The sequence below is a fragment of the Castor canadensis genome, chromosome 9, assembly GCF_047511655.1.
Source record: "Castor canadensis chromosome 9, mCasCan1.hap1v2, whole genome shotgun sequence".
Classification (NCBI taxonomy): domain Eukaryota; kingdom Metazoa; phylum Chordata; class Mammalia; order Rodentia; family Castoridae; genus Castor; species Castor canadensis.
The window spans coordinates 133158541-133182628 of NC_133394.1; the positions used below are offsets into that span (position 1 = coordinate 133158541).

General features: G+C 33.9%; 1 long non-coding RNA gene and 1 pseudogene across 14 annotated transcripts in view; both read right to left on the bottom strand.

Moving 5' to 3' along the window:
- Positions 1–24088, bottom strand: part of LOC141411000 (uncharacterized) — a 483550-nt gene that overhangs the window by 365492 nt on the left and 93970 nt on the right. For all 14 annotated transcript variants that reach the window (XR_012435849.1, XR_012435847.1, XR_012435852.1 and 11 more), the window contains exon 2: positions 9671–9749. This is a non-coding gene — a long non-coding RNA (uncharacterized lncRNA). The remainder of the gene's footprint in view (positions 1–9670; positions 9750–24088) is intronic.
- LOC109678078 (FAST kinase domain-containing protein 3, mitochondrial pseudogene) lies at positions 78–5423 on the bottom strand (annotated as a pseudogene).

The following is a 24088-nucleotide window of genomic DNA, read 5'->3' on the forward strand; positions in this document are numbered from 1 at the left end:
TGCCTAATTGCTCTGGCTAGGAATTCCAGTACTATGTTGAATAGGAGTGGAGATAGTGGGTATCCTTGTCTAGTTCCTGATTTTGGAGGGAATGGTTTCAATTTCTCTCCATTAAGTATAATGCTGGCTATAGGTTTGTCATATATAGCTTTTATAATGTTGAGGAACTTTCCTTGTATTCCTAGTTTTCTTAGAGCTTTTATCATGAAATGGTGTTGGATCTTATCAAAGGCTTTTTCTGCATCTATTGAGATGATCAAGTGGTTTTTGTCTTTGCTTCTGTTAATGTGGTTTATTCATTTATTGATTTTCATATGTTGAACCATCCCTGCATTCCTGGGATGAAGCCTACTTGGTTGTGGTTAATAATCTTTTTGGAGGTGTCTTTGCCTGGTTTTGGGGTAAGTGTAATACTGGCTTCATAAAATGTGTTTGGCAGTTTTCTTTCCCTTTCTATTTCGTGGAACAGTTTAAGGATGGTTGGTATCAGTTCTTCTTTAAAGGTCTGATAGAATTCAGCAGAGAATCCATCAGGTCCTGGACTTTTCTTTTTAGGGAGACTCTTGATTGCTGCTTCAGTTTCATTTTGTGTTATAGATATATTCAGGTGATTAATGTTCTTGGTTCAGTTTTGGATGCTCGTATGTATCTAGAAATCTGTCCATTTCTTTATGATTTTCAAATTTATTTGAATATAGGTTCTCAAAGTAGTCTCTGATGATTTCCTGGACTTCCATGGTGTTTGTTGTTATCTCCCCTTTTGCATTCCTGATTCTACTAATTTGGGTTTTTTCTCTCTTCATTTTAGTCAGGTTTGCCAGGGATCTGTCTATCTTCTTTATTTTTTCAAAAAAACCACTTTTTGTTTCATTAATTCTTTGTATGGTTTTTATGGTTTCAATTTCATTGATTTCAGCTCTTATTTTTATTATTTCTCTCCTATTTGTTTTGGGATTTGCTTGTTCTTGTTTTTCTAGGAGTTTTAGATGTATCATTAGGTCATTGATTTGAGATCTTTCAGTCTTTTAATATATGCACTCATGACTATAAACTTTCCTCTCAGGACTGCCTTTGCTGTGTCTCATAGGTTCTGGTAGGTTGCTTTATTTTCATTCACTTCCAGGAACTTTTTAATATCCACTTTTATTTCATCAATGACCCATTGTTCATTATATAATGAGTTATTCAGTTTCCAGCTGTTTGCATGTTTTTTGTCTTTACTGTTGTTGTTGAGCTCTAGTTTTAGTGCATTGTGATCAGATAGTATGCATGATATAATTTCTATTTTCTTATATTTGCTGAGGCTTGCTTTGTGCCCTAGGATATGATCTATTTTGGAGAAGGTTCTTTGGGCTGCTGAGAAGAATTTATATTGTGTAGAAGTTGGATGAAATGTTCTGTAGACATCAAGTAGGTCGATTAGTTCTATTGTATATTTTAGATCTTGAATTTCTTTTTTTTTTCACTTTTTATACCTTTATTTAAAAAAAAATACTTAGTATCTTATCAACTAAAGGGGTATTTCTACATAACTCTAGAAATGTACATGTTCACATGCAAAGTGCTATAGAATCTAGTTTTCATTACTCCTCCTTATAAGTCACTTCCACCAACAAAATTTAATATAATGAAAAGGAAGATGAACTTTTTCCTTACATTAGTTGGAAGACAAAATGCAGGTCATTAGAGAGCATTGTATTTACGTTAGAAAATAACTATTACAAACAAAAGGCTTAAAAATGAGCATTTACTCATTATATTCTTTACCTGTACTTGATCATTTTTATATGTAAAAAAGTATTTATGACACTTGTATTAAATTAATTTAAAATTTACCTCCAGTAAATGTATACATGATATAAGAAAAACCACAGACCCTTTTCAGGCCAACGGTGTCTAAACAGAATTATGAAAAAAAAGCAAAAATGGCTAAATCACAAATTAAATTATGTCATTTAAAAACACAGGTTCTTAAGACTGGGCACAAGAGCTCATGCCTGTAATCCCAGCTACTTGGGAGGAGAGAGGTAGAGATAAGAGGACTGTGGTTCAAAGCCAGCCCCAACAAGAAGTTGTGACATTATTCCAAATAAGCTGGTGTGGCGTCATACACCTATAACTGGGAGGCAGAGGTAAGAGGATCACTGTCCAAGACTGGCCCTGGGCAAAAAAGGACTGGAGACCTGGCTCAAGTTATACAGTACTTGTTTAGCAAGTGCCAGATCATGAGTTCAAAGCCTAGTACCACAAAAACAAACAAGAAAATGAAACCTCCCCAACCCACACGTTCTTTCATCATCTGAGTCCTGAAGCCATAATTCCTTCTTTTTACCAATGAACAGCAGAGTTTTGAAGAAATAGCTTTCTTTGTAAATATTCCACCAATTCGAGTCTGGATTTTAGCATCTCAATCTCATGATAGGGGACCTGAACAACTTGGTAACTGAGTAATCGAAGGTGTCTTTGTTTAATAGCTTCTTTTCCTAGTAAGTGTTTGCTATCAGAACAAAATCTTTCTGGACCATCAATGCACAATGCTACCCTTTTATGGACATCTTCTTGCACTGTAAATGGCAATACAAGTCCTTCTTCATCTCGTTTAATTTCAACATCTATGGTATAACAATAGGGCGTCAACACTTTGGAAGCAAAATACAATCTTGCTCCTGAAAGGTCAATCAGTCCAGTCATTACAGATTTGTAAAGATGGTAATCCATAGGGGTCTCCAGGGAGCAGCAGGAGGTAAAAAATGATTTCACTTGATATTTAGGAAGAAGTTTTGGACCCTTATAGAAAGGGCATTCTAGAATTGAAGTTAGATAGAGTTGGGTCAGTTGTGCCAGACTCAATCTGTCCAAATCTGACTCTTCACCTTGTAGCTTTTGAAGAAAAAAAGGGCTGAATATTTTGGTCATAAAGTTGACTGGGTGGCATTCTATAAGTGAACATGAATGGAGAAGTCTCAATAGTGTTTTGGGTGGAAAAGAATTGAAATGAGTAAAGAGCACATTTTCTAGTTTCCTAAATAAAACAGGGGCATTTGGTGGCAAATAATTAAGTTTTCCAAGTGGTTCAATTATTTCAGAAATCTGACAAGGTGAAAATTTTTCTGGTTGGCAAACAAAAGTTTCTGCTGCTGCATTGAGGATGGGTTCTGAAAGAATCTCTTTTCTACTGCAGTACTCCATCATTTTGCTGATAACTTCAGGATCCAAGGTGAGACAGAGCAGAGCTATGTGTTGCTCTAGGGCTTTTGTAAAAAACCTGTCATTGTGTCCAAAATACATGAATGCCTCCAAGACTCTCTTGAGCTCTTCATTAGTGAAGTGAGGAATGTATTTCACAGCATATTTGCCCAATTTTATAACCAGAGGAAGTGCATGAGTTTGATCAAGAATCACTAGAGCAGCGAGCACCTGGCTAATCAATTTAGGGCTCAGGTAGGAAACTAATGAAAGGGAAATGTTGTTTATTCTGTTTAAAAAGGTTTGGTATTGGTCTACTTTTTCAGGACATGCCTGCAGTATTCTATAAATGGCCACAATATCATCTGGGGTAAATGTTTCCAGCTTTTGACCTTGCAGTTGCTCTAGAATCAAGTCTAGCATCACAGGAGCTGCACTGTGCAGTCGAATCAGACATTCCCCAACAATACAAAGATTATGGACTTCCAGGCTGCCTCTTTTGAGGCGATTCTGGCATTCTGCTACGAGGCTCGGTATCAGGCTACTTTGAGGATCCACATGTGATAGAGTAAGAGCCTGCAGAATAGTCACAAAACCACTGTTTGACAGATGTGAGGGTTCTTGCTCAAACCTAAAGCATAAAGCTTGGAAGGCATTGTTCTCTAGTATTTCTTCTGGCAGCCCTTTATTGCCATCTCTTTTACTCACTTCACAAATCCGCTGCAAAGCTCCTGCTGCCAGAGAGACAGGCAGAGTTTCCAGAGTGCTTATAAAACTTAGCAGTTCTTCTGAGGAGGTGAAGTTGTTCAGTCTCCTGTAAAATACTTTCTCATTCTCTTTTTGAAGATTTTGCTCAAGTCTGTCCCAGTCATGTGCTGGAGACACCACAGGCTCACCAACTGGATGCAGGTCATTTCTATTTTCTGAATGGAACTTTTTACAACAGGCATGATGGAACCTGACCCTGAAAGGCTCAGGTTGTAGGGGACAGAACCAAAGGTGCAGAGGCTCCTTGACTATCCTGTGAACATGATTTGTGGGGTGATTTTTCAAAGCAGCCACAGCTCCAGGTATCCAAAGTTCAGACAAATGGCAGAAGTTCCGTCTCAAGGTGATTAAAGCCATGCCATCATCAGATTCTCAACGCTTCGAGCTGCAATCGCACGGCATGCCGACCTCCGGGGCCCCGGTGAGCTTGAATTTCTTTATTGATTTTTGTTTGGATGACCTATCCATTGATGATAATGGGGGGTTAAAGTCTCCCACAACCACTGTGTTGGAGTTAATGTATGCTTTTAGGTCTTTCAGGGTATGTTTGATGAAATTGGGAGCGTTGAAATTGGGTGCATATTGGTTGATAATTATTATTTCCTTTTGGTCTATTTCCCCTTTTATTAGTATGGAATGTCCTTCTTTATCTTGTTTGATCAATGTAGGTTTGAAGTCTACTTTGTCAGAGATAAGTATTTCTACTCCTAACTTTTTTTAGGGGGCATTGGCTTGGTAAATCTTCTTCCAGACTTTCATCCTAAGCCTATGCTTATTTCTATCAGTGAGATGGGTCTCCTATAAGCAACAAATTATTGGATCTTCCTTTTTAATCCATTTTGTCAAAAAGTGCCTTTTGATGGGTGAATTAAGTCCATTAACATTAAATGTTAGTACTGATAGGTATGTGGTGATTCCTGTCATTTAGTTGTCTTAGTTGTTTGAAGGTTTGATTGCGTGTACCTAACTTGATGTTACTCTCTACTTTCTTGCTTTTTCTTTTCCTGTAGTTTGGTGCTGCCTGCCCTTTCATGGTTATGTTGGGTTTCACTTTCTGTGTGCAGAATCCCTTGAAGAATTTTTTGTAGTGGTGACTTTGTGGTCACATATTGTTTTAGTTTCTGCTTGTCATGGAAGGCTTTTATTGCTCCATTTATTTTGAATGATAGTTTTGCTGGGTAGAGTATCCTGGGGTTGAAGTTATTTTCATTCAGTGCCCAGAAGATCTCTCCCCAAGCTCTTCTTGCTTTTACTGTGTCTGTTGAGAAGTCTGCTGTGATTTTGATGGGTTTGCCTTTGTATGTTACTAGTTTTTTCTCTCTTATAGCCTTCAATATTATTTCCCTAGTTTCTGAACTTGTTGTTTTAATATGATATATCATGGGGTAGTTCTATTTTGATCTGGTCTGTTTGGTGTTCTGGAGGCCTCTTGCATCTGTATGGGAATATCTTTCTCTAGATTTGGGAAATTTTCTGTTATTATTTTGTTAAATATATTACGCATTCCCTTCGCTTGCACCTCTTCTCCTTCTTTGATGCCCATGATTCTCAGGTTTGGTCTTTTGATGGAGTCAGTGAGTTCTTGAATTTTCTTTTCACAGGTCTTGAGTTGTTTAATTAATAGTTCTTTGGTTTTTCCTTTAATTACCACTTCATCTTAGAGTTCTGATATTCTGTCTTCTGTTTGTTCTATTCTGCTAGATTGGCCTTCTGTTTTGTTTTGCAATTCTGTTTCATTCTTTTTTCTGAGGTTTTCCATATCTTGGGTGGTTTCCTCTTTAATGTTGTCAATTTTTGTCCTGAGTTCATTTATCTCTTTATTAATCGTGTTCTTTGTTTCACTTTGGTGTTTATACCGTACTTCTGTGGTTTCCTTTATTTCTTCTTTTACTTTTTTAAGTTCTCTATTTTTGTTGTCTTGGAATTTCTTGAGTGTCTCCTGTACATTTTGGTTGATCATATCCAGTATCATCTCTATAAAATTCTCATTGAGTACCTGTAGTATTTCTTCTTTTAAATTATTCTTGTGGGCTTCTTTGGGTTCTTTGGCATAGTTTATCTACATTTTGTTGGAGTCTAGAACTTTTATCTATTTTCTTCATTTCCCTCTGGCTCCTGTACTAATGTTTTGCTGTTGGGAAGCTGGTTTCCCTGTTTTTTCTGTCTTCTCATCATTGCCCTTTGTGTTGTTATTGTCCCTGTATTGTGTGCAATTAAGTATTTTCTGACTTGTAATAATAGCACTAGTGGTATTTAGAATAGAAGGGTGACAGGAGATGGAAAGCAAAGAAGTTAAAGGAAAAGGGAAAAACAAATAAACAAGTAAAAAAAACAAAACAAAGAAACAAACAAAAGTTTCAAAGATATAAACAGGAAGAGACAGTGTACTAATCAACCATAAGCTGAAAAGGCATTAGAGAGAGAGAGGATTGAAAATAAAAACTAAAAATAAATAAATAAATGAAGTATATATATATATATATATATATATATATATGTATGTATATATAAAAATTAAAAAACAAAAATAAAAAAACTCCAAGCTCAAATGCAATAAAGTTTCAGTCTTAATAATTTTTGTGTTCGTCCCTAAGCTTCCAATCCTGGAGATGGTGCCTCAGATATTTATTTTCAGTTCTCAGGGTACCCCATCCTCTTTGCTACATGTATTTATTGTTCTTATTGCTTATTACTCAGTTTCTCTTTTTTTCCCTGGGTGGGGGTCAGTGTGTCCAGGGGGCCATGCTGATCTGGACCAGGATTGTCTGTGGTACTGCCGCGTACCACTTAGCTCACTTTGTGGTCCACATCTTCCCAAGCTGTCTGGGCACCAGTGTCTGGTGGTGGCCTGGAGGCCCTCCTGATTTCTCTGTTTTACGTGAAGTGGAGATGTTGTGCACAGGTTGGAGGTATGGAGGGGTCAAAGTTTTGCCTCTTCTCAGTGATTTTGCCTGTAAGGTGTATCTCCAGTGTCTCTCCAAGATTTTATTTTAGGAGGCGTGCTTTCTGCTTCCTCCCTCTAGCCACCATCTTGGAATTCCCCAAGAACATGGTTTTTAAATTCAATAATTTCAATGGTATCTTGAAGCTATCATAGAACAATTTTTGACTCTCAAACTCAGGGTGGAGATCAGGACTTAGGAAATAAACTAGAAAGACATCAATACATAAAAGAAGATAAGACATTGGGTAAAGTAAATGAAGGCATACAATTGACATCTGAGTTCTGAAAGATCTGGCATCATTCATAAGATCATGGAAGTAAATGCATTGGAATTATGGAGCTCAAAGTCTGATTGGAGAGGGCCAGATAACTATTAAAAGAACAAGGGTGATACATGAACTATATTAGGAAATTAAATAGATGATCAAGGTTTTCCTTTTCCTTTTCTTTTCTTTTTCTCCAGTATTATGGATGAAACTAGAGCCTCACAAATGCTAAGCAAGCAAGTGCCCTACCATTGAACTGTACTCACAGCCTGGTTTTTTATTTTTTTTCTAAAATGACTGATGCTATTAAGAAATTCTTTACCTATTATTTTGCCACCATGTTAGTAATATGCATTCATTAGAAAATATTAGTAATAATCATCATATCAATAGTTCAAAGAATAAAAAACAGATCATCTTTACATATGCTAAATGATTACATAGTGTCATTTGATGGTTTTGGTAAAAGTAATTGTATTAAACTATCAAAATGTCTGTATTATAGTATATGATTTATTTCTAAATACAGTATATTCTAATAAAATTCAAACACCTTACTGTAATCAGGCCAAATAGACATTCAAGTTCATGTGAGAAAAATTTTTCATCAAAATTATCAAGAAAATTATAAAAGTGAGTATGTAGAGATGAAAGATTTCTATGAAGATATAAAATACATTTAACAATATTGCATTGCAAAAAATATATAAGCAAATTTTTAAATCTCTTAAAAGATTATTTGTGTCAGTTACATGTTTAACTTCATTGATTTATGTTTATTCATTTGTATAAAACATGCTGGCACTTCATGTTTGTGTGAAAATGTGGAGTATTTATCAAATGAGATGTGAATGTTTGGTTTTCTGTTTTAAATGACATAAAACAAAAATTGAGCCCTCAGAAATAAATATGTTTTACAAAAAAGTAAGAGAAATTTCTGACATAAGTTCTGGAAGAAAATTTTACCATGGATAATGTAAATATTTAAGGCATACAGTGTAAAAGAGTACATAAAATTCAAGCATACAAGTTGAGCATTTACTGCAAGCATGCATAACCAACACCATACTAAAGAAAATTATGAATCAAAAAGTTAAAAATGAAGAAATTCATAAAATTGGCAAAATATATTAACTGTTTTAAAGTAGATACTTAAATGCCAAGAGATATTTTTCCAATCATGAGTTTCAACAATCACAGATGCAAGAGGAAATCAACACCCTGCGCTGCTACTTCAAGTGCAGAATGTTGCAACGTTTCTGAATTTCTTGAAGTAAGCTTAGAATGTTACTTTAATCACAATAACAAGAAACACAATTTCTCCCAGTTATCCTGCATTTTAGAATTTTCCCACTATGAGCACCATAAATATACAGACGTAGTTACTACCATGTAAGTTAAGATGGGAAAAGTATTTGAAAGAATCAAAACATGGGCCATGGGAAATTGCTAAACTACAATATGGTGAACTACAAGATAAATTATTACTAATAAATAAAAATGTAGAGATATTTGAACATGAAAGATATCTATCATATGTTGGGAAATATAAATTTCTAATTTACTTTCATATTTGTATGTATTAAAACATAAACACACATGCATCAAAAATAGAGTAATGCTTCATGTTTAAAGACTAACTTAAACTTGTCCTGTGATGTTTTCTAAATTATTCATATTCCTAAAATAGATTTATTTAATATTAAGATATTAAAATGTAAGTAATATTAATAACAATTTTAACAAAGAGCTGTTCACCTCTCTTGGTGCATAATTCTGACCTTTTAGTACTTATTTTACCTTTTATACCTCAATATAATATTGATTTCAGTATACATTCATTTATTCATTTATCTCTACATTCATTCCTTGGTATCCAAAAAAGTTGAGTACAGAATCCCCAATGATATCAAAACACACAGATGGTCAAATGCCTTGCCAAAATGACAAGATATTTTCATATAACCTATAAATGTGCTTCTTATGCATTATCTCTAGATTACTTATTTCAAAAGGGTCATTGACCCTAGCACAATGTAATGAAATGTAAAGTTGTTACACTAGATTATTTACACATAGTGATCAAAAACAATTCTGTTCATATTCAAAGGAGATGCATTTTTAGAAATTAACATTTTGTTCTGATATTGGTTGGATCCATGAATGGGAACTTGCAGACATAGAAGCCAGTTGTCTATAATATATATTGTATCTACATCAATGTATAAACTGGACTTCAGTTAAAGGGAGGAAGTACCCTTCACAATAGATTTTTAGTTTTCATATTTCTGGGCACTAACTCTAGTCTGCAAAATAGCAAGGAAGAGCCTATTAATAGCTACTGTATATGTTCTTGGCAAATCTTTCTGTAATTATCACATTGTTGAAGATAATCAAAGCTCAGATTTGCATTTTTTATTCAACTGGATGTGTGACTAGAATTAGAGAATATGTGAAATTTGAGTTTCTATGCTTCCAGTGGGTAATCTTGCACTTCAATACTTACATAATGTATTGAAAATCCCTTGATTGGTTTCATATAACTCAGTCTCTCTTTCTCTCTCTCTCTCTTTCTCATGCTGGAGCTATAAAATAAAATTGGGCTTAATTTGTGTTTTGTCCTGGGAAAACTTTGGGAAAATTTGTTCTTTGCTTATCTAGAATTAGCCATAAAAGAGATAAGACAGATGTACTGAGCTTCAAGAACCAAGACTTGGACAGCTAAAATTAATCTTACAAAAAGGAAATTAAAAAAGGTCTTTCAAAACCAGAAAGAACTACTTTGGATGCAAGCAATAAATAAAATTTCTCTTGTTGTAAGTAACAGGGGAGGGTAAGTTAATTTTATTAAAACACAATATATACAGGCCTGAAATACCAAGGTGAAACCCCCTTAGACTACCAATATACATTTAAAAAATGAAGGGCAGAAGGGTAAAATAGACTTTTTCCAGGGGTGGGTACCAGCAGGAGAGGGTGGGCATAAGGAAAAGGTGAATGATGGTGAATATGGTAGATATGATTGTATTCATATATGAAAATAAAAGAATGAAGCCTGTTGAAATTTTTCAAAGAAGAAAGGTAATAAGGAGAATGATGGATGTTGTAAACCTAAAATATATTGTAAGCAAATATGTAAATATCATAATGTATCCCCCTGTACAAATATTATATGCTAATAAAATTTTTTAAATATTTCTCTTATTACAAGTCTTCTCAAATAAGGTCAAGTTCATTTGTTTTAGCAATTGAAAATATGCTGATTAAAAAATCAAAATACAAAACAGAGAGGAACAATAATGAATAAGAAATCATAAATTCTGAAATTAGAAAATGCCTCCAAATTTCAGAAAATAATTTTAAAGTGTACAATGTACATAGCAGTATTATTATTTGATTTATTGTATAAATTCTCTCATTCATTTGAAAAAATTTATTTCTCATTACCATGCAAATTCCAGGAGGCAATGAACTTTCCAATATTTTAATAAGCAAATGTGTATTCAATAGCATAATTTGTTTATCTATATTTTAGCTTTCTTTATTCTCAATGCATATTGCAACTTTTGTTATCAAAGGAGTTTTGTATGGTATTATGAGAGTACCTCTCCCTCATATCAAAATAATTATAAAAGATGTATTTCCTTTTTAAAAACTCTTCATAGAAATGACAGTTGTCAGGTCAACACTAATAGTTTTATTACAAGCTCTTGCATCACTTACTCAAAACACTTTGTGTATGCAAATTAATTAAAAACTTTAGGACATTACTATCACATATATCTTACTGAATTCCAGATTCTTTTATTTTGTATAAGAGATTTCCCCCCAATTTTATATATATATTTCCAATATACCACAAAGAAACACATGTATGCCAAATATTGGTCCAGAGATTTTGGAGCATCCAGGAGAAAGAATAAGATGTCATTTTTATCTTTGGTTTTCTTATACTATTTTTGCTTCAAAGATGTACTTTAATGACAGTGATTTTTTAAATAGGGATTTACTCTTCTGAGTCATATTTGTTCTTTTCACTGGTTCATGCTTTAGAATTGCTTAAACCTATGAAACCCACCTTTTTAATAAGTTACTATTTTTTCTCATGTGGAATAATTATCCTTGGCATGTTTCTAAGCTTAATCTGTATTGATGATTCTAAAACTTGTGCCCTAGTGACTTAGAGGAAACCAATGTAACTACTATTCATTTCTTAAATATAGATTGTCTTTCTTCAGATATTATATGTTATAGATCTGTAATTTTCCTACACATAAATGGTTTTACACCCCCTAATCAAAGTATACAAAGTCTGAGTGGAATATATAAAAAAAAAAAAAAAACCATGATCCTGGTACTTATTGTCCACATTAGTCTCATTTCAGTGGAAAAGGTGAACACAAATTGGAAATGATATTCAAAGCAAATGAAATCCAAAATCAAGCAGGAGTAGCTATACTCGTATCTGACAGAGCAGACTTTAAGTCAAAATTAGTCAAAAGAGATAAAGACTGTCACCACACATAAAGAAAGGTAATAATCCATCAAAAAGACACAATACTGCAAATAAATGTGCACTAAATATTTGTGCAGCCAATCTTATAAAATGAAAACTATTGGGCATAAAGGAACAAACAGGCTCAGATACAATAATAGTTGGTATCTTCAATACCACACAATCATAAATTGATACAAAAATGTATCAACAAACAAATTTAGTATTAAACTGCACTGCAGATCAAATGTATTTAATAAATATCCAAAGAATATTCCATCCAAAGGCAACAGAATACAAATTCTTCAGCAGCTCATGGAGTTTTTCTAAATAGATCAAATTTCAGGCCATACAGACAGTCTTTTGTGTGTGTTACAGGGCTTTAATTGATTAGCTTTTTGTCTTAACTGGCAATGCCTTGCCCTTCTGGTTGTTCATTCCTTTGAGTACCATGCCCATGATAGATTCCATTATTAAGCATTGACAGGGGAATCTATTGTACTTTTCCTGAGTTCTCAAACTTGTAGATTATGATGATGTCCAAGGTTGACTTTCATTTTTCTATTCTTTTATTTTTTTTGATGGTACTGGAGTTTGATTTCAGCCCTTCCTGATTGCTAGCCAGGCACTCTATCACTTGAGACACACTCTAAGCCATGTTTGTTTTAGTTATTTTTGAGTTATAGTCTTATGATTTTGCCTAGGCCAGTCTAGACTGTGGTCCCCCTACTTAAAACAACCTTCATAGCCTGGATGACGGATATGTGCCTCCATGCCCATCCTTTTCTTGTTGGGATGGGGTGTCATTAATTGTTTCATTTATTTGTTTTTATAACTGGGCTGGTCTCAAACCATGATCCTCCTGATTTCTTCATCTCCTATGTAGCTTAGATGACAGGCATAAGTTTCTGTGCCAAACCCAAAAACAAGTCTCAACACACACAAAAAAAACTAAAGCAATGGAATGGAATGAAACTTGGAACCAACAGAAGAAATTACAGAAAAATACACAAACACACAGAGATTGAACATCACTTTTGAATGATCACTGTGCCATTAAAGAAAACAGAGAATTATTTTCTTAAATACTGGAGTCAAATTAAAATGGAAACTCAACACATTAGAATAAGTGAGAAATAGAAAAGGCAGTTCTAAAAGGGAAGTATGTATCTATGAGTACATGCATTCAAAACAGAGAACTCTCAAATAAATAAACTAATCATGTCACCCATGATTTTAAGAAAACCAGAACAAACCAAAGTCATGTCAATAAAGGGAAAAAATGGTAAAGATTAGAGCTGAAATTAATGAAATGGAACACAGGTGGACACACAAAGGATCAATAAGTGGTTCTTTGAAAAGATAGACAAGATGAACAAAACTTCAGGTAAACTAACCAAAAGACAGAGAGAGAGAGGTCTTATCTCAATAAAATTAGTGGTCAAAACAGAACTATTACAACATATTTCAATAAAACCCAAATTCTTCACATAAATGACCTAGCAAAATTGGGTATAAAAAATTTAAACAGATAATTAAGAAGTAACAAGTTTAATGCAGGAATAAAACTATCCCAGCTGGACAGAATCACTTAAAAATTTTAAAGAAGAACTAACACAAATGTTCTAAAACAATTCTATAAGTAAAAAAGAAATAATCACCTAGAAGTTCATTCTAAGTTCATTTTTGGTACTTTGATACCAAAACCAAATTAGAACACAGACAAGAAAGAAAACTACAGACCACTACTGTTGATGAACAGAGACATAGATATCAACAAAATTCTTGTGTGATGGTAAATCTTGATATACAATTCTATTGGATTTTGACATTTCTAAGAGATTAGTAAATCATGCTTCTGTGTGTGTTTCTGATATGACTTCCAGAGAGGATTAACTAAATGGGGAAGAGCCTATGTTTATAGGCTGCACCATACCACTGATTCAGGGCACAGTTAGAATAAAGGAGTAAAAGAAAAAGGCATCTGGCACAGGAATTCTACCTCTCTGCTTCCTGGCCACTGTGAGAACTAAACCTCTAAAACCATAAACCAAATGAATCATTCCTCACATAAAGTGTTTTGCTAAGGTATTTTATACAGCAACAAAAGTCTTGCTATACAAAATATTGTTATCAAGATTGGGTTGGTTCTGTGGTTACCTTTGGAACTGGTTTGTGAGAGATATTTGGAATAGTTGGTAAAACTGGGCTAGAGCAGTCCTATAATGCTATAAGCAGAGCTTAATGGGTGATATTGGTATGAACTCAAAAGATCAGATGGTGAAAAGAATGTGGACAGAAATTATTAGACTCATGAGGTTTCAGAGGGGAATAAGTAGTCTATTGAAATTTGAACAAAGATCTCAATTCACTGACAATAATGGACATATACTGGAAGTGAAAGAAATGGAAAATTATATTCCAAGCAAAAGAAACCCTAAATCAAACAGGAGTCTCCATACTTATATCAGACAAAGCACACTTCAAGTCAAAGTAATTAGGAAGAGTTAAAGTCACTATATTTTTAAAAAGAGAACAATCCATCAATGCCAAATCCAGAAAATATATCATCAAAAACACATACACATTAAACATTGGTGCATCCAATTCAATAAAACAAATACAACTGGACAAAAAGTGACAGATATGTGTTACATTCTAATAAAGAGCCTGTCTACATTTCGTCCATACCATGAGACTTTGTGGGAAGATGAGTTTAAAGGTGATGGGCTAACTAATCTTGTTGAGGAAACTTCAGAGCAATCCATCATTCAGACTGCAGCATGATTATTGCTGGGCAGTTTTGAGACAGGTTTGCAGTGAGAATCAAGAGCAAAAAGCAGAAGAGAAATGTTCCAAATAACTTGCAGTTTGGTCAGAAGAAACTTTGTAAATTTGGGTCTAAGGAAGAGATTGGTTTGGTTTTTTGTATATTCTTTGTTTTGGGTCAGACTGGGGCTTAAACTCAGGAATTTGCACTTGTGAAACAGTAACTCTACAGATTGAACTAAGCCTCCAAGCCATTTTGCTCTGGTTATTTTGGAAATGTGGTGTCATGTACTATTTTTCCAGGCTGTCCTCAAACCATGATCCTCCTGATCTCAGCCTCCCAAATAGTTAGAATAACAGCCTTGAGCCACCAGCATCTGGGTAAGGCATGATTTCTGAAAAGATTAAAACCATTAAACAGAAGCCAACTACTTTGCTTGGGTACAATATGAAAGATGCCTTGATGACACCTCAGGAACTGGCCAGACATTCCCCACCACTGGCTCAAGAGGTTGAGAAAATCAACTCATCTGTACCGCTTTCTCTTTAGAAGAAAGAACTTCAGGATATCCTACTTGAACAGCACCACCTAACCATACAAAAATTTGCTTCTGGGGATTTGTTTTATTATGCCAAGCTTCCCATGCACTCAGTATCCACTGAATTGTTGGTCCAAAGGGCCCAAACACCAGTTCAGCTAGCATTAGACCTTGACATCATATATTTGATGCTGGTTTTATAATCATGCAGAATGCTATAGTTATGGGTTCATAGAGCCTTCTCTCCAGATTTCAAAGGAAGGCCTATGAAGCTAGGCACAGTGTGACAAGATCTGAGTCCCTACAAAGAGCCTCTGAGAGGGTGATGTGTGAATTAGTGAGGATAAAAACTATGCTACATTGGCAATCTCAGGATATCAGAGATGCCAAAATGAGAAACATCTGCCAAGGAAAGCCACAAGTAATAAGTGGAGCACACAAAAAATGTATATGGGGTGCAAAGACCAAGGCCATGTTCAAGCTGCCCAAGCCCTTTGGAACTCACATCATAAAACCATGTGCTGTGGATGCCAAGCATGAAGCTACAGATTTAATGTTGCTCTGTTGGTTTTGGGTCTTACTTTGGTCTAGTCATTCCTTGCTATTCTTCTATTCTTCCCTTTTAGGATGGGAATGTCAACTCTGTGACATTATATCTTTGCAGTATGTGTCTTTGCTTTTGAGTTTGCAAAGATTTACATCTATGAGTTTGTCATGAGTCTAAGATTAGATTTTGGAGGTGAACATTTGAAAAATATTGGACTTGTTAAGACTATGGAGTCTTGGAGATGATTTAAATGTATTTTGCATTTTGAGATGCACATGAGCCTTTGCGGTCAGTGGGAGGGATCCCCCCCACTCAGGCTCATTGTTGAGCACTTGGTCTGCTATTTTGGGATTTTCTGAAAACTTTAGGAAGTAGGGACTAGATGGGGGAAGTAAGTCACTGGAGTTTGTATCTTGTTATGAAGGCTGCATCTGCTCATGTGCTCTAGTTTCTTCTTTTCTCTATATATTTGTTTGCTATCCACCATAAGGTGAGTAGGCTTTGAATATGCTCCTGTCACCAAGTTATGATTCATGATTAGCCTAAAATCAAGATGCCTACCTGAAATCATGAGCCCAAATTTGTAACTCCTCAGTTTAACTTGTTTGTTAGATATTTTGTCACAGAGATGAAAGTATGACTAATGCAACTTGAAAAGTCTATTCAACAACACTTTAAAAGATCATATTATTCCAATGATGCAAGGATGGTTCCACATACAAGCAATAAATACAATACAATGCATCAATAGGAATAAGGAAAAAAATCACATGACCATGTAATAAATGCAGAAAAACATTTGACATAATTCAGCATCCTTTCCTGTTAACAGTCATGAAGAAAGTGGGTGTAGAAGGATCATATTTCAGTAGAAGAAAGGTTATATGAGACAAACCCGTAGATGAGATCATACTTAATAAGAATAATGATGGTATTTCCTTAATATAAGAAATAAACAAGGATGTTCACTCTCAGTGCTCTTATTCAATAGAATACTTGAAATTTTACCCATAGACAGACATACATACAAAAAAGATGCAATTGGGTAGGAAGAAGTCAAATTATACTATATGCAGATGATATGTTCCTATATTTAGAAGATCCTAAAGAGTCCATGTAAAGACTTCTTGGCTTGGTAAACACTTTCATCAAAGTAGCAGGATACAAAAATCAGCTTTCTCTACACAAATAAAGAACTGAGAAAGAATCAGGAAAGCAATCCCATCTACAATAGTCTGAAAAAATAACAGAACACCTATAATCAGACCTAAATGAGGATATGAGAGACCTCAATCCTCATATAGCTTTCAATGATGAAAACTATAAAGCACTAAAGAACGAAATTGAAAAAGACACTAGAGAATGGAAAGAATTTCCAATTTTGTGGGTCAGCATAATTAATATTATTAAAATGGCCATTTTACCAAAACTATCTACAAATTCAATATAATTTTCATCAGAATTTCTGTACATTCTTCTCAGAAATAGATAAAACACAAAAGACCCTGCATATCCAAACTAATACTGAGCAATAAAAAAAAAAACAATGTTTGTGAAGTACTACACTCAATTTCAAGTTACAGTGTAGAGATATGGTAAATAAAACAACATAGTACTGGCACAAAAGAGGAACACAGGCCAAGGTAATCGAATAGAGAATATACAGGTAAACAAAGTTAAAGCCATCAGGTACTAGACAAAGGTGGAAAAACACATTAGAAAAAAAAAAAGAGAGACAAATAATGCTGAGAAAACTAGATACCTCCATGCAGAAGACTGAAAATAGATCCTTACCTTTCACCCTGTACCAATATCAACTTAAAATGGAGCATGACCTTACCATGATTTCTATGGCACTATTCACAATGGCCATATTATGAAATCAGTCTAGGTATACATCAATAGATGACTGTATAAAGAAAATCTTACATTTGTACACAATATAATATTATTCAGCTATATAGAAGAAAGGAATCATGTCATTTGCAGAAAAATTAATTTAACTGGAGATCATCATGTTAAGTATAATAAGTCAAATTCAGAAAGTGTCCCATGCTTTCTCTCATAGAGATTAACTTGGAAAAAAACAAAGACATGAAATTAGAAGTTCATGTCTTTATTTTTATGTCTTTATTATTATGGGAAATGAAGGGTATTAGCCAGAGGAACAATAAGGGATGAGAAAGGGTAATGAGGATGGAGTATGATCATTATATGCATGTAAAAATGTCACAATGAATAATTTCCACAATTAATATACTCCAAAATAGTTTTTAGAATAATAGTTATAATGTTTTTTCTTATTTGGGAGCATCTCACACCATCATTCCTTGGATAAATTTTCAAAAAATTACTTGTAGGCCCACATAAAAGTTGATTTGCTAGAAATTTTATTTATTTAAGATAATATATTCAAATATTTCACCAATTAAGGTATTAAATGACTCTGGCTTTGTCCTGTTCTTATATATTTAATATCATTTAAAATTAAATCTCTTCATACTCTAAGAAATAAATGGATTTTTTTACAAAGTTATTTATTTCTTATTATTCAAAATTTGAACTTTAAAAACATATCCATAATTACTGTATTTGTCCAATTATAGGAAAGTAGGGATAGGAAACTAGTTACCTAGGTAGAACAAATTTCATGATAGAAGATCTATAATAATTCTCTTCAAAGTGTTTGTAAATGTGCCAGAGTACACAGATGGAAACTAACAATAGTTTGAGAATTTGAGGATGCTTGGTCAATTATTTTTATTGGCCCATAAAAAGTGTTGACCTGTAGATGATATAATTCTCAAGCATACTTTCTTTCCAATATCTTATTATTTCAATTCTTATAGAAATAAACACCATTTAACTGATTAATCATAATATCCTAAAAGAACTGAAAATATGATTGCTAAAATAATATTCTCTCTGAAAGAAAAATGTGTTTTGCATTGTTTCACTATTATCAGTGTACTGATTATGATCAATTTGCATTTATTTTAAAATATCATTATTTAATTTTCCAGTGCCTTCCAAAGTCATTTTGGAAGAACTTTCTGAATACTAACAAAATTAGAATTTATTAGAGCTTTTTGCTTGAGGTATGTTAATTGAAACTATTTTGTTTAAAGGTCATTTTATCATTTAAAAAATTGTCCAACGTATATTCTAGCCCAAAGCATAAAAACTAAGAAAAATCTATGAATTTTCACTTACGTTCTTAAGAAGAACTAGAAGTGTGTAGGATTTCTAATATTGGGCCTAATGAATCATAGTCCATATATTTCTTTGCTGAACAAACCACTGAATGTGTTCGCTCCATCAAAGTAATTATAATTATGCAAAGACAAAAAAGAAAGTATGTTGCTACAGTCTTCCATCAAATTTTATAAAGTTTCACACTAAGGAGAAACTGGTTTGATTTTCTAGGTCCACATCCTACAATGCCGGAGAAGTACCCACTGGCTATATTTGGTAAAAACTGGATCGTAAACCGCAGATATTAAGGATAAATTTAAGGCCAAGAGATTGTTTTAACCATCCGTCCCATTTTTAATGCATCTTGTAATAGATCTGTGAGGGATTATCCAAAATCAGGAAAGCTTTCATGGTCCTAAACATGTTTGTGAAGGATATGTGCAAGATATTTCAGTAGGAATGCCCAATGAGGGGACTGGGTAATCCAGAGACCATGACATGTAGGCAAGTCAGTGGAAAGGAGTCTCCTTGTGGGGTTGGGAGGAGTTGCTGACTTTCTTTTTGGTTCCTGTCTTCAAATCTCTTTCTCAAAGCTTTGATTACAGATTCAAATGAGATCAAAGTGCTCCATATATACTTCTTTATCTACTTTTAATATTCTTAGTTGTCTAAATATTCCGATATACTTTCACTAGCAGTTTTCTTAAAAAAAAAAAGAAAAACTTTCTTAGGGATTTGTTACATCCATGACATTAGGGCATACTGAGGACTACTGAAATTGGTGGATTGGTAAACATGTTTGAGACATGAATAAATGTATGATTATATGTATGAGAGGGACAGGTGAATAGGAACATCTACTAATCTTAGCCAATAATTCAAAACCTGACAAATTAGAAATTTTTCATTCTTATTGAAATCACATCATTCACAGACACTTTTCAACTTTTTTGCCCTCTTCTTATTACCAAGATAATTTCACAGTAGCCCCTCTTGTCCATGGAGGATAAATGTCAAGACCCCAGAAGATGCTTGAAACTACAGATAGTTCTAAGCTTATTTCTGAATCTCTTAAACCTATAGTAAACAGCTTGGTGTCACTCACTTCAGGGAGCCTATTGCCAAGGTCTCTACCCCGGCTCAGTGTTTTCTGGCACTATATTGCCATCATTGGGGGCAAGGTTTCTTTTCATGTCTTTCACCCACAAATTAAGTACCTGTTCCATCTTAATTACACTGACTTAATTTTCTTAGTTTGAGGTATGACAATAAAACTTGCATGCATTTCTTTTCTCTTCTTTACAGTTTGATGGATAGAAGATTTGTTCTTACTGAGATCACAGCAACTTTCAGCATATATTTTTTCTTATTAAATTGAGAAGGTTAACATTTTCACTTAAAGGTAGGATTTATAGCTTCTCTATGGAATGTCAAAATTGTCAACATTAGTGCTCTCACTCTTCAAGTCATTCCTAAGCATAATTTTTTTTAACATAAGCACTGCAATACTGCAATAGTCAACATGGTAGTTGATACTTCTCCTAAGTAACTAGTAGGATGGTAGCTTATGTAGCATGGGTACACTGGACAAAGGGATGATTCAAATTCTTGGTGGGACTGAGTGAGGTTATGGAAGATTTCATCAAGTTACTCAAAACAGAAGGCAGTACAAATGTGTGAATTATTTACTTCGGAATTTATATACTTAATATTTTCAGACTGTGACTGGCCATGAGTAACCAGAACCATGGAAAGTGAAATGAGGAATATGTGGAACTACTTATACATATCAAGATTCCTGAAACCAGTGCTATACTAACATTCCTGCCTGTTATAAATGTACCCATTTTGGAAAAACATGCTGTCAATATTTTCAAATGTGATATGTGCACACACACAAAAGTACACACACCACAGTCATTCCTTGATACTCTGAAGATGCTCAAGTTCCTTACATAAAATGGAGTAATAGTTAGCCTCAATTGTCAGCTTGATTGAGATTAGGGCAAACAGGTTATGTCTGTGAGGCGTTTCCAGAGAGGATAAACTAAAGGGGAAGGCCTGCTTTAAGGATTGACAGCCCCACCCAAAAGACTGGGGACTCAGATGAAATAGAAAAAGAATGAGAAAGCCTTCTAGAAGCAGGCATGTTCTCTCTGCTTGCTGCTATGAAGTGAACATTTCTCTGCCAGGCCCTTTACCCTGTTGTCTCACCCCAGACCAGAAATAATGAAGCCAGCTGAGCATGGACTGAAACTTCTGAAATCAACAGCCAAAATAAATCTTTTCACTCTTTAAAATATTTCTCCCAGGTGTTTGTCAGGAACACAAATAACATAGTATTTACATGCAACCTAAGCACACCCTCACATGTACTTATAAGCATTCCATGTTCCTTACAGAAACTAATACAAAGTAAACGGTATAGAGTCATTATACTGTATTGTTCTGCAAATACAGAATCCATAGATACTGAACCTATACAGAGGTCTGACAACATAAATATGTATCTTCTCTCCCATTCTAATTCTACAAAAATTATCAGTTCCATTAGCCTTCACTTGACAATAATTATGTTTGGTTTCTATTATTTGGGATTATCCATTGAATAAAATTTATAGAAATGAATGTTTTGTTTTTAAAATCATGATCTATAAAGAGTTAAAAGTATGTCATGCATGATTTTATTTCAGTGTTTGGTGTGCACATAGATTTAAAAAAAAAAAACTCTTAAAAAACAATTCCTGCTTCTAAGTGTCCTGAGTGCATACGATGGGGACCATTGGTTTAACGTAGTGATTTTAAAGCAATTTCAATGTAAGATTATGTTTCAAAGAAAATTCTCACTTGAAAGATCAATTGATAGGGTAAATAGAGCTTTGTTGCTTTCTGGATTCTTAAATCTCTGTCTAGCTCTTCTTTGCTCTTCTTGATACACCACTCCTCTACTCTTTCCCTTCATTTCCTTTTTGCATACTAAAAGAAGAACTTTGTCCTAATGTCAGTGTTTTATAAGAGAATTTATCCATGTAGGCATAATTATCTCAAAGGACTCTTTATAAAGCATAAATGATTAAGTGAGTAGATATGGAGTTATGATTTAAACAGAAAATTCAAATAACTTGAAGTTCTCTATTGAATCCTGTGTGGCACTCAGAAAGAAGAGGTTCTTTTGTTTGTTTGCTTGCTTATTGTTGTGCTGGGTAGGGGTACATTCTGGCATTTACCCAGGTTCTTGCAATATATCAAATATATCATACTTGAATTCAGCCACCCACCACCCACCGCTCTCCTTTATCCTCCCCCTCCCCACCCCATTCCTGGAACAGTTTCAAAGGGTATTATTTTTTCATTTGCATACATGTGTACATACTTTTTGCATTGTATTCACCCTCCTACCACATTTCCCCGCCACCTCCCCTACCCCACAAGTATTAATCCCTGTACTCCCCCCTCACAGGACCTATTCTCTCCTCCTGTTCTTTGATTTTGTAGATGAAAGAAGAGAAAAGATAAAAAGAAAAACATGGCATTTTTCTTATTTTTGATACATGTAGCTACACAGGGGTTTCCTTGTGAAATTTTCATGTGTATATGTATTATAACCCCAATTGTTTTATCTTGTCTAATTATCTACAATCTACCTTACCCCCTTCATTATGGTTGTTTCAGTCAGTTTAAAATTTCTATATTCACTTTTGTGTAGAGAGTATATTAACCATATTCAAGTTGTTTGTTTTAATCAACGATACCCACAAGACAAGAAGTCTATGAAAAATAGTGATTACATGTTTAATCTAGTTACATTTCATAATATAACACATTGTAATTGGTTACATGACCTAGAGTAGTGAACTTGTAGTTATTTTCAATTATTATCATTATTTCATTATTCATTTTAAATAAAGTGCATAATTATATTTCCCAATTACATTTGCTTTGCTCTTTATTCACTTTTAACTAGGTCTAAAATGAAAGAGATATATATTTGTTTTATGCAGGTTAAAAACTTGGATTCAGACTATGCTTTTCATACTGTTAGAGCATAATTTTAGTAATTTCTTAACATAACTGACTTATTAACTACTTCAGTGTCAAGTTTTTGCTTTGTTTCACTTCTAGGAAAACAAAGCTGCACTCCATTTGTGTGTATATTATCTCATTTACTCCTTTCAGTAATTCTCTGTGGAAGTTATGCCAGAATGAGGAAACTAAAATTCAGAGAATAAAATAAGGTTTTAGTGTGCTTGAAGTGAGAAACCAGGTATAAACTCAGACCTCATACCATAACCTCTATTCTTAGTCATATGTCAAAGTGCCTTGACAATATACTATTTCTATTTTTGTTTTCCAAGGAGGATTTACAACTGAATAACATTTACTCTATATTTTCAATAAAGAATAATGAATACTCAGTATAAAATACAACACAGAAAGAAGAAGGAAATTGTCCATTTTAAAAACGCCTATGTGAACATACTACTATTTTTATATTTTTTCTAATCTTTTGAGGTATTTGGATAGCCATGATCATACTATTTATGCAGTCTTATATGCTGTAATATTAATTTCACGTAAAAGCATTTTGTCATTTTTCTCTTTTAAACATTATTAGAAAAGGCTGTATAGCATTGAATTAAAATAGTAAGTATTCAAGCATAGTTAGCCATTTAGGTTATTTTTCCATTGTCTTTATTATAAGTCTCTAATATACATAATACATCATTAGTTTAATTTTCAACCGTTTAACTATTTTAAGGATAGTTTATAGAATGCAGCTGTCATTTGAAATATGACTATCTCTATGCATGATGCCAACATCTTTCCAAAGGTGTGTGCTACATAACAGTTTCCACAGAACTTCCTGAATGTACCCAATTCTCTACAGGTAAGAAGTTCTATCACATAATATTAAGCAAAATCTCTCTGGAAGATGCTATGGCTGGAAGCTACATCTTGTCCTTTTTAAAAATGCTAATAAAATATAAAGTGAGGAAATGGATTCATGGCTTTAGATACACAAGGAAAAACTCATCAAAGCACCAATGACAGTAAAGAGGATACACAGCATTCTTCCACTAAACTCTTTTAAATGACTTCAAACAGTCCAATGGTACCATTTTCATGTCTGAGTTCAAAGAACACATAACTCCTTACCGGATTACCCTTACATTAACAGAGGCAGACAAAATATTTAAATAGAATTTTGATAAAAATAGATCAACATGCAACCATAGCTTCCTGTAGGTTATTGTTTGGGTCAAATAATCACTTCCTTTACTGTGTAGGAGCTTTATAATTCAATGTAATCCCATTTGTCAATTCTTTCTCTTACTTCCTGAACAATAGGAGACCCATTCAAATGTAGGTTACCAATAC